Source organism: Carya illinoinensis, chromosome 12 (assembly GCF_018687715.1).
Source record: "Carya illinoinensis cultivar Pawnee chromosome 12, C.illinoinensisPawnee_v1, whole genome shotgun sequence".
NCBI lineage: Eukaryota > Viridiplantae > Streptophyta > Magnoliopsida > Fagales > Juglandaceae > Carya > Carya illinoinensis.
The window spans coordinates 6154306-6164749 of NC_056763.1; the positions used below are offsets into that span (position 1 = coordinate 6154306).

The window sequence follows — 10444 nt, forward strand, 5'->3', positions numbered from 1 at the left end:
TCATGTAACAATAGGACAGTATACACAACTCGAGTGACATGGATCATTAAGCACTATGCAGAAATGAGACATGTTAGCTAGGGTGTTGTCGATGCAAAGGAGAAAGAGGAGCTGTCTGAACGTGTTCGATTATGGCTCTGATATACTTTTTACTGTCATATGATATGTTGTTTAGTAATAACTTTAGATAATTAGAAGTTATTTACTTTGATGGTAGAGGCACAATATAAGAATGTTATATGTCTGGGTGAATCTGTAAAATTGTGACAGAGTTTTCCTGTTTATTATGTAGAATATATATCTACATTCTGAACTTGAAAATGTGAATTGAAAATAACTGACTCATGCTGTATGAGTTAGAAAAGTGAATGGGTTATTTGAGTTTTTGGCAGATACCTAGATCATATATATTATCACACCAACTACATAAAACAGAATATGCACTCGCACATAAGTACTTGTGTAAGGTTATAATACATACAGTTGTTAGTGAAATGATGGTAATGTTGGATCTGATTCATGCAAAAGAATCAAATGGTTGAAAAGATGAATGCGAAAGAAACAAATGCTCGCACAGATGAAGCTGCATGCTATTAAATTACACTAGTAGGTTGGTAAATTGGCCAGCTATTAAATTATACCCTATTGCATGCAGATATTTAGTTTAAGTATTTAATGTATAGAAAACTTTACAGCTATGCTTTAATGCAATATTGTCTAGACAAGTTCCTCACAATAATGCCCTTATGTGTGTGCTCTAATAAAATGGTTTGATATAGTTAGCATGAGCGAATTGTGTAAATTAAACCACACATTAACTGAATTTATTGTTATTATATACAGGTTTCTTGTATAGAAAAGAGGTTGGTCGTGGCCCTGCCAACATCAGGTAAATATAAACTCATGGCGTTCAAATTATCTCATCATTGCAAATATGGATTAGGAAAAGGCCATGAATTTTGTGCTTGTATATAAATGACATGTAAACCCTTCATTTCCTTATACCCTATATAACTGAACCACAAATAAATCCCAGCTATCGACCAACTCCATCTATTCAATGAGCTAAATTTTGTTTAGACTGTGTTGGGCTGAAGGAATATAAATTACATGTCTTTAGATGTTTGGCCATTGCAAGTACTTCATGATGCATGGTACCATAACTTATTCTAGGTTGGTGGTTATATGGAATTCAATGCATGGAGGAAACTAGTGGTTTGTTTAATTGTTTTTTTAATGCCTGCAGGATTAGATGGTCTGATTCCATTTTATTGATGTGTTTTTGTAACAGGTCATTAATTCACCTTCCAAGGGCAAAGCTTTTTTGGCATGTGCTAGCCAATACCCCAAAGAACTTCTAAGTGTAAAAATTCATGTGGAGTATGTACATGTAGATGTAGAGTTAGTAGGACTGCTGGCTTGTTGACATAGCAACTATGGATGCTCTGTTTTAGTACTGCTAAACTAAGTTATGAAATGTGAACCTTTAAAAGAGTATTTTCTAGCTGATAAGATGATCATCTCATCAGGTAGAAACTGCGCTCCAGTTTCTTTAATATATATATAGCATACTCATGTCTAGTGGCCAATTTCTTTTATAGCATGCTGGTATTATAAATGTGCTAGTTGGACATATTGATGATGATTAGGGTTAATTTGGCATGTTTTACAATCAGATGCAGCCATTGGAAATCATTGTATCAATATATCATTGCATCTGGTTCTTCAAATAGGGTAAAATTGATCATCTAGGATGTATTATATAGTGACAAGCATTGAAAATATGAGAATATAATATATATAGTGATGCAGTACCACGGTCATATATGTCTGTGTCATGATCATCATGAATGTTCAAGTAATTACCATATCATCTCAGATCCAATATTAATTGGAGATAAACTCATGAAAGAACAACATGCTCAAACGTACCTTGAATGTATAAGGTGCCAAGAAAAAAAAAACTTATCCATCCAGCCAGCGCAAATAATGCTCAAACACCAATACCTTGAATGTCATACGCATGTGCAGAACACAAGAATGGGATTTTTTGTACCATTTTTTCCACATTTTGTCATCACGAAATTTGGGGAAATTGGTCAAAATTTATGAAATTTTGTGAAATTTTAAACCCAAATTTGTGGAATTCATGCAAGCAATTAATAGCTATGGGACGTAAGAGTATTACTTGGTAAAATCCCAGTAAAAATCCAATTGTGCCAAAAAATCATAGATACCTCATCGCATGAAATTAGAATCGGCGTTTTGGCAAAAAGCATACCCTGTTGTAGTGTACCACAGTGGTTGGTTTGATTTCTCCCAACCCCAACTGCAAATAAATAGAATATGGCATTAGATTCATGCTAGCTCCTAAATCTAGCAAAGCTGGCCCAAACTCATGATTTCCAATACTACATGCAATGGTTGGGCAACCAGGATCCTTGTACTTGGGAGGAATCCGCTGCTCAATTAGAGCACTAACTTGCTCTGTCAGAAATGCTATCTTCTTAACATGGTGCTTCCTCTTGACTGTACACAAATTTTTAAGAACTTTTGCGTAAGTAGGAACTTGTTTAATAACATGCAAAAGAAGGAGGTTAATTTTTACCTGCTTGAGATTCTCCAAGATTTCATTGTTAGGATCCAAAGTTCGCTTATTCAGTTTTAAAGCTTGAGGAAATGGTACCTTAACTGGGCTCTTTATTACCTCGGCTTCTTTGGGCAGCTCGGCACCACTATTGCTTTGATCCTCTTCCACATCCTCTGATTTGTTCGTTGTTGGGATGTGTAATGACTTACCACTTCGTGTCACAATGGCATTCGCATCCTTCAAATTCTCTTGTGCCATGTGTTGACCATGGGGTACGGATTGAGCTTGAGAAGGAAACTTACCTCGCTCATTCATACTCAAGGAGCTCATCAATTTGGACACTTGGCTTTTTATCTCCTTATTTTCTTCAACAACCTGCGTAATCAAAGATTCAAACTTTTGGTTAGTCTTACCTTGTGCCTCAATAAAAGCATGTAAAGTATCTTCTACGGGGCTCCTAGAAGATGAAGGTGCATGATATGGTGTAGGATATGATCTAGGGGGTTGTGCAGGCGGCTGGTTTTCAGACTTCCAGCTAAAATTGGGGTGATTACGCCACCCCGGATTATAGGTGTCAGAGAAATGTGTAAAAGGCTTCTTGTACATACCTAAGGCATTACATTGTTCCTCATACATTCCTCTCATCTCAGCCAATGTGGGACACTCTTGGGCAAGGTGATCTACCCCACCACACACAAAACATGGTCCAAAAGACTCTGCATAATTAGTCACGTGTGTTGGCTTTAAGTCCTTAGTCTTCAACGCCTCTAGCTCTCTAGTGAGCATCTCAACCTTAACTTTTAGGTTATCTTCTTCCCTGAGATGGTAAATTCCACCACCATTTAGGTTTCCTGCAGGTCGTGACCTATTTGTGCTCTCAGTAGCACTAGGTCCAGTCCAAGTGTGAGCTTTTTCAGCAAGCTCATTGAGGTATTCTATGGCCTCATCAGGATCTTTCTGTAAGAACTCACCATTACACATCATCTCCATAAATTGACGCTCTCTAGGTGTAAGTCCCTCATAAAAATAGCTCACTAAGCGCCAATTCTCATATCCATGGTGAGGACACATACTTAATAGCTCCTTAAATCTCTCCCAAGACTGATACAAAGTCTCACTATCCTTTTGTACAAAGGTGGAGATTTACCTTTTTAAAGCATTGGTCTTATGTTGGGGAAAGTATTTATTAAAGAAGACCTGAGTCATCTCATTCCATGACCCAATAGATCGTGGTCTCAATGAGTATAGCCAACTCTTAGCTCTATCTTTCAAAGAGAAAGGAAAGAACTTAAGTCTCACAATGTCATCAGTTACTTTTTGACTATGAAAAGTCGCAACTACTTCCTCAAACTCCCTAATGTGCACATATGGATTTTCATTTTCCAAGCTATGAAAAGTAGGGAGTAATTGTATCATCCCTGTTTTAAAATCTAATTGGCGAATATTAGTTGGAAACATGATGCATGATGGTGTGGCTGTGCGTGTAGGGTGGAGGTAATCCTGAAAGGTCCTAGTGGGTTGATCCTCGTGTTCACTCATTTTCTCAGAATTAGAAGAATTATCAAACAAATGATCAGAAAAATTATACTCTGACTCTAATACAGGTCTACAAGTAAACCGACTCAAGGCGTCTCTATCCTGTGCATGCAAGATAGAGAAAAACCCAACACTAAAAAAAACTACAAAAAGAAAAAGAAAAAAAAAGATGCAGCAAGCTAAAATAGGGAACGAAGTTACCACCTTTACAAACTGTTGAAAAGAAAAACTATCTCACAATTCCTCCACCGTCTCCCCGGCAACGGCGCCAAAATTTGATTACGCCCAAAGAATAATGCGGTAGTTGTAGCACAGCTTTGGGGTGTCAATTCCACAGGGAGACAAATTAAAAGAATAGCAAGAGGAACAAAGAAACTAAAGAAAAAATACTAAATAAGTAATAGAGAATAAAGATTAATTTTAAATGTAAATTCAAGTGAAACAAAGTGAATTACTACCCCTATTGATAAAATCCAATGACGACAATATATTCAGGAAGCGATATTGCAGCAAAAAACTAAATCAATATAAATAAATAATTGATCCAAACATAATCAAAGAACTAATCCATCCAATAGAAAAAGCATGACTGAATCCATAAACACAATAAATTCTATGATTATTCGGAGAAGAAAACATCAACGATGAATTGAGAATGATAAAATAAAAGAGTTTTACGAATTGAAAATCAAATACATGAATTAACAATAAATTAGAAATACCATCTAATGTACAAGTTCATCCCAAACCTACTTGAGAATTTAGTTACCCATAAATATAATGGACAACAAAAATCTCCATAGAAAACTAAAGCGAACGGTGGCCATGGAAGTGATTTTCTCCTCTCTTTAGATCTGCCTCTTGTGCCTCTTCCTCCTCTCCATTTCGTGCTAATGATATGCTTATATAGGGTAAGAAAGAAACCCTAATATCCTCTTGATTTCCGCATAAAAAAATCGCCTAAATTTTAGGACTTAACTTGGCAGCCATGTACAGCCTTCAGAATTTCGAATTTGAAAATCCTTATTAGAGACAAAGTTATAGCCCTTTAAGATAGCTTTCCAATGCATCAAGAATCGCATCAATCTGATATATGAGTAAAAGGATACAGTCAAAAGACTAAAGTATGTCCAGACTGTCTCTAGCAAATTTCGGACTTGGACTTCTTGTGGTTTCATTTTGTGATTTTTTTCTTTTTCTTTTCTTCCAAATTGCTCTCAAACCCCATGAATGTCCTCCTTTGAATTTGACTGGGCTTGACTTGTTCTTTTATAAACTCTGAAATTAGACATAAAAAAAAACTGCTTAGGAGTATCCCAACGTAGATAGAAATTCAATTTAATAATACACATTAATTCCTATGATTTTTATTCACATTTTAGCATTTTAGTCCAATAATAGGGTATATAGAGTGCACTTTCGCACACTCATCAACGGCATAGGGTAGAGTCCTATTAGTTGCAAGTCTGATCTTCTATTCCACACTAAGAACGATGGGAAACAAAACAATAAGAGTAATAAGGCCCATATCAAAAGAGAGAGAAAGAATTAAAAATAAAATTAAATGCGAAACATGGTTTAAAGATGATTAATCACTTGTAAGTTGATTAATGCCCTTAAGTACCTTACAAGCTTAACCGAGACTAGATAAGGGGCGTATGGCACATCTTGGGCACGAGGGAAACCAATGGTATGGCATCTGTGGGCTAAAATTCGAAGAATGAAAGAAAAGACGGGTTTCTTAGAGTCAATCCATCCAATGCTAGAATTGAGTTACGACTGTCAAGGTGGGTTATATTTTATGAGATTTCCCTTCAGAAAATGGTGTCAATGGCATATGCTAGAGTCCGATTAGTTGCAATGCTCAACGAGGTGCAGCTAGGTGGCGATTGGCGTTGACTTTGTCGTTGGAACGACTTTCCTTGTATTGAAATGTTGTGAATCAATTCTAATCTTCTATTCTTCTCTAAGAATGGTGGGAAACAACAATAAAAGTATTAATGTCCATATAAAAGTGGTGAGAAAGAATTAAGAAGCAAATTAAGCTTCAAACATGGTTTAGAGATGACTAATCACTTGTAAGTTGATTAATGACCTTAACTCCGGTTATAAGCTTAACCAAGGTAAGATACGGGGAGTTTGGCACGTCTTGGGCTTGCGGGAAACCAATGGTATGGCATCTGTGGGATACAATTCGAAGAATGAAAGAAAATACGGGTTTCTTAGAGTCAATTCATCCAATGCTAGAACTGAGTTACGACTGTCAAGGTGGGATGTATTTGATGAGATTTCCCTTGAGAAAATGGTGTAAATGGCATAGGCTAGAGTCCGATTAGTTGCAATGCTCAACGAGGTGCAGCTAGGTGGCGATTGGCGTTGACTTTGTCGTTGGAACGACTTTCCTTGTATTGAAATGTTGTGAATCAATTCTAATCTTCTATTCTTCTCTAAGAATGGTGGGAAACAACAATAAAAGTATTAATGTCCATATAAAAGTGGTGAGAAAGAATTAAGAAGCAAATTAAGCTTCAAACATGGTTTAGAGATGACTAATCACTTGTAAGTTGATTAATGACCTTAACTCCGGTTATAAGCTTAACCAAGGCAAGATAAGGGGAGTTTGGAACGTCTTGGGCTTGAGGGAAACCAATGGTATGGCATCTGTGGGATACAATTCGAAGAATGAAGGATAAGCAAAGTTTGTTTGAGTCAATTCGTCCAATGCTAGAACTGAGTTTTCACAGTTCAGGTGAGATGCATGATTTCACTTGAGAAAATAGTGTAAATGGCATAGGGTAGAGTCCTATTAGTTGCAAGTCTAATCTTCTATTCCACACTAAGAACGTTGGGAAACAAAACAATAAGAGTAATAAGGCCCATATCAAAAGAGAGAGAAAGAATTAAAACTGAAATTAAGTGCGAAAGATGGTTTAAAGATGATTAATCACTTGTAAGTTGATTAATGTCCTTAAGTACATTACAAGCTTAACCGAGACTAGATAAGGGGCGTATGGCTCATCTTGGGCACGAGGGAAACCAATGGTATGGCATCTGTGGGCTAAAATTCAAAGAATGAAAGAAAAGACGGGTTTCTTAGAGTCAATCCATCCAACGCTAGAACTGAGTTATGACTGTCAAGGTGGGATGTATTTGATGAGATTTTCCTTGAGAAAATGGTCTAAACAACATAGGCCGAAGTCCGATTAGTTGCATTGCAGAAAGATGTGCACCTAGGGGGATATTGGTGGTTCCTATGGCGTTGGAATGAGTTTCCTTGCATTAAAATGTGGTGGATCAAGTCTAATATTCTATTTCACTCTAAGAATGATGGGAAACGAAACAATAAGAGTAATAACGCCCATATAAAAGTGGTGAGAAAGAATTAAGAAGCAAATTAAGCTTGAAACATGGTTTAGAGATGACTAATCACTTGTAAGTTGATTAATGACCTTAACTCCGGTTACAGGCTTAGCCAATGCAAGATAAGGGGAGTTTGGCACGTCCTGGGCTTGAGGGAAACCAATGGTATGGCATCTGTGGGCTTCAATTCGAAGAATGAAAGAAAAGATGGGTTTCTTAGAGTCAATTCGTCCAATGCTAGAACTGAGTTACGACTGTCAAGGTGAGAAGTATTTGATGAGATTTCCCTTGAGAAAATGGTGTAAATGGCATAGGCTAGAGTCCGATTAGTTGCAATGCTCAAAGAGGTGCAGCTAGGTAGCGATTGGCGTTGAGTTTGTCGTTGGAACGACTTTCCTTGTATTGAAATGTTGTGAATCAATTCTAATCTTCTATTCTTCTCTAAGAATGGTGGGAAACAACAATAAAAGTATTAATTCCATATAAAAGTGGTGAGAAAGAATTAAGAAGCAAATTAAGCTTGAAACATGGTTAAGAGATGACTAATCACTTGTAAGTTGATTAATGACCTTAACTTCGGTTACATGCTTAACCAAGGCAAGATAAGGGGAGTTTGGCACGTCTTGGGCTTGAGGGAAACCAATGGTATGTCATCTGTGGGATACATTTCGAAGAATGAAGGATAAGAAAAGTTTGTTTGAGTCAATCCGTCCAATGCTAGAACTGAGTTTTGACGGTTCAGGTGAGATGCATGATTTCACTTGAGAAAATGGTGTAAACGGCATAGGGTAGAGTTCTATTAGTTGCAAGTCTAATCTTCTTTTCCATACTAAGAACGATGGGAAACAAAACAATAAGAGTAATGAGGCCCATATCAAAAGAGAGAGAGAATTAAAAATGAAATTAAGTGCGAAAGATGGTTTAAAGATGATTAATCACTTGTAAGTTGATTAATGTCCTTAAGTACATTACAAGCTTAACCGAGACTAGATAAGGGGCGTATGGCTCATCTTGGGCACGAGGGAAACCAATGGTATGGCATCTGTGGGCTAAAATTTGAAGAATGAAAGAAAAGACGAGTTTCTTTGAGTAAATCCATCCAAAGCTAGAACTGAGTTATGACTATCAAGGTGGGATGCATTTCCTGAGATTTCTCTTGAGAAAATGGTGTAAACGGCATAGGATAGAGTGCTAGTAGTTGCAATGCACATGGAGGTGCACCTAAGTGACGATTGGTGGCGACTTGGGTGTTGGAATGACTTTCCTTGTGAAAAAGCAGTGGTTCTACACAACACTACACCTAGAGGGGGGTGAATAGGTGTAATCTAATTTTTATGGCCTTTTGAAAATTAATCAAACAAGCAGTTAATAAATAAATCAAATAACACAAATAATCAACACATGATTTTGTTCACGGAGTGGAAACTCATTTGAAGAACATCTTCAAAATCTAAAACCACTCCGGGTGTAAGACACCACCTCAAATCCACTATAGAAACTTTAGTTTGTTACAACCAATTTAGAGACATTCACAAAACCTTTGTAGTAGCTAAACTTGGCTTGCAACACCACGAGTGACCCACTCGATCTCTACACGCATGTAGTGTCGGAACTCCGACCTTCCTATAGCTTCCCACGAGAACTTCTCGATCTCTGCATCAACGGCAGCTCCGGACTCTTCCAGCCAACAAAAATGTCCACTTCAATGGACTCAAGTAAGAGTTGATTTTGTATGTGTTGTGATGGAGAAATATTTATCCAAGAAAGAACCAACCAAATGGGGGAGAGGTTGCTCTAAGAAGTTCTTGGAGGCCCTTAGGGTTTTTGCTCTGATTCTCCACACAAAGAACAGAAGTTAACATGTTCTATTTATAGTTCCCATCAAATGAGGCGTTCAAAACCCTAGTGATCTGGAACATTGGCTTGAGCGAAGTGTCGAGCAAGGGTCGAGCGAAACAATCTGCCAAAGTTCGCTCGAGCTGTATGTCGAGCAAGGGTCGAGCGGTTGAATCTGCCTGAGTTCGCTCAAGCTGTATGTCGAGCGAAGGTCGAGCGGTGCAATCTACCCAAGTTCGCTCGAGCGCTCCATCGAGCGAGGGTTGAGCGAAGTTGACTTCTTTGACCAATCTCCAAGCCTTTCCGCAACAACACTTATTACAACATTATTTTACACAGGTTTTCACAAGAATATGCCAATATGCTCATTTTTCCCTCAACACCTTGTATTAAGATATGGTGGATCAGGACTAATCTTCTATTCCACTTTGAGAACGATGGGAAACCAAATAATAAGAGTAATAACGCCCATATAAAAGTGGTGACAAAGAATTAAGAAGCAAATTAAGCTTGAAACATGGTTTTGAGATGACTAATAACTTGTAAGTTGATTAATGACCTTAACTCCCGGTTACAGGCTTAGCCAATGCAAGATAAGGGGAGTTTGGCACGTCCTGGTCTTGAGGGAAACCAATGGTATGGCATTTGTGGGCTAAAATTCGAAAAATGAAAGAAAAGACGGGCTTTTTTGAGTCAATCCATCCAGTCCTAGAACTTAGTTATGACTGTCAAGGTGGTGATTACGCCCAAAGAATAATGCGGTAGTTGTAGCACAGCTTTGGGGTGTCGATTCCACAGGGAGACAAATTAAAAGAATAGCAAGAGGAACAAAGAATCTAAAGAAAAATATTAAATAAGTAATAGAGAATAAAGATTAACTTTAAATGTAAATTAAAGTGAAGCAATGTGATTAACGGAAAAAGTACTCAAATTTGACGAACAGTAGAGCGTCAGGAATCCCTTACACAAATCTGGTATTTTAATTATTCTTAATTCACTGGATAACTCAATTAGGAACTCAATTCTCGAAATTCCCAATCGGAAGGTATATATTTATAAACCAGACTTAAATCAAATGTAACCCTTTGAAAAAGCATTCACCACTTTTAAAAAAACGTAAAT

At 37.4% G+C, this 10444-nt stretch overlaps 1 non-coding gene across 1 annotated transcript; it reads left to right on the forward strand.

Moving 5' to 3' along the window:
* The first annotated feature begins 3641 nt into the window (after positions 1-3641).
* Positions 3642-3749, forward strand: LOC122290566. Its single transcript, XR_006236429.1, has one exon. It is a non-coding gene; the product is annotated as a small nucleolar RNA R71 (small nucleolar RNA).
* Positions 3750-10444: the final 6695 nt, after the last annotated feature.